The sequence below is a fragment of the Lycium barbarum genome, chromosome 5 (assembly GCF_019175385.1).
Source record: "Lycium barbarum isolate Lr01 chromosome 5, ASM1917538v2, whole genome shotgun sequence".
In the NCBI taxonomy this organism is placed as follows: domain Eukaryota; kingdom Viridiplantae; phylum Streptophyta; class Magnoliopsida; order Solanales; family Solanaceae; genus Lycium; species Lycium barbarum.
In genome coordinates, this window is record NC_083341.1 from 13,198,632 (window position 1) to 13,200,164 (window position 1,533).

Consider the following 1,533-nt stretch of genomic DNA (forward strand, 5'->3'; position numbering starts at 1 on the left):
ATGGTACATCCCTTTTGGCAAAACTACATCATCCTCACAAACATTTACTTTTTTGATTTGAGATTCATCGAACTTCTTCGTCAGCAAGGAAATATTTGTTGCAAGTTCTGCCAATGTTTGCTGGGCATCCTGATTCTCCTTCACTATATTCTGGAGCATAGCACTACCATACGGTACCACATCAGCATTGTTTGAGTGCCAAGCCTGATTATGAGTTGTCAGCTTGTTAAGTATGGTGGTCACTCATCGAAAGGTCTTGTTCATAAAACACTCATCAGCTGCGTTGTTAGATACTGACTGTGTCACTGGATCTAACCCTCGGTAGAACTTCTCCATCAATATATTTTCCGGAAAATCATGATTCGGGCTCTTCTGCAAATACTCTTTGAACCTCTCCCAGGCTTCATATAGTTGTTCCCCCGGTCGCTGCTTGAATTCATATATCTTGTCGCGAATCTCAGCCTTCTTGCTAGGGGGGTACCACTTTGTAAGAAAAACAACTACTATCTCTGCCCATGAAGTAATCGAGTTTCGGGGCAGCTTCTCGAACCATGTTCTTGCCTCTCCAGCTAAGGAATACTTGAATAACCTCAACCGAATAGCATCTTGTGGAACATTGTTCTGGATGTGATTAGCACACACATCCACAAAATTCTGCAAATAACGTTGAGGGTCATTCTCGGTGGAGTTCCGAAAGTACCCCTCAAGTTTCAACAGCTGGTAAAGAGATGAGTCAATTTTCACAGTAGCCGCTCCAACTCGAGGTTGAACAATAGTAGATGCATAGTCCTCCTCTTGAACCAGTTCAGCAAAAATATTCTCATCATCATATTCATTCGCTTGATTGTTCAACCGATTCACCTGATTACCAGCATGCTGATTCTGCTGATTTTGATTGATGTTCACCTGGTTTACACAGAGTAGCAAACAAGGTGTGATGGAATAAGCAAAAGACTTTAATCAAAGCAAACACAATTTAGTAATTTCAAAACCGTATTCCCCGGCAATGGCGCCAAAATTTGATACGCTCAAATTACACCTATAAATGGTATAACGCAGACGTTGTAAAATATAGTAACCCAACAAGGTTGGGGTCGAATCCCACAGGGAATATGGTGTGAAAAGGTTACTAAAGTCGTAGATGCTAAGTTCTAGGTCTAATGTTTTAATCCGATAATTTGTGTAAAAGTTGGTTGTTTCTATGACTACTTGCTAAACTATTGCTTTGGTGAAAATTTATGGTAAAAGAAACTAAGGTTGTGTCCCCGTTAGATCGTGGGTAATGATCTTGATATACTTGTAATGGATCATTATATGAATGCACTTAATCTCTATGTGAATCTCTACTATTTCCCAATAAATAAAGATTATATCTTTCTATGATTTTCCCAAATATAAGAAAGTGATAATGAAGAACGATTAATCATGCCAAGTAAATTCTGCTTATTCCTAAGTGAATTTATTAAACAAAGATTAAATCTTTGAGTTCTTGTTAGTTATTCTTACCAACCCTAATTATTTTCCCAAATAAAA

The 1,533-nt window shown here is 38.3% G+C and overlaps 1 non-coding gene across 1 annotated transcript; it reads left to right on the forward strand.

The window, feature by feature from the left end:
• Window positions 1–352: 352 nt before the first annotated feature.
• LOC132643005 (small nucleolar RNA R71) lies at window positions 353–458 on the forward strand. The gene has a single exon (XR_009583468.1). It is a non-coding gene; the product is annotated as a small nucleolar RNA R71 (small nucleolar RNA).
• The last annotated feature ends 1,075 nt before the right edge of the window (window positions 459–1,533 follow it).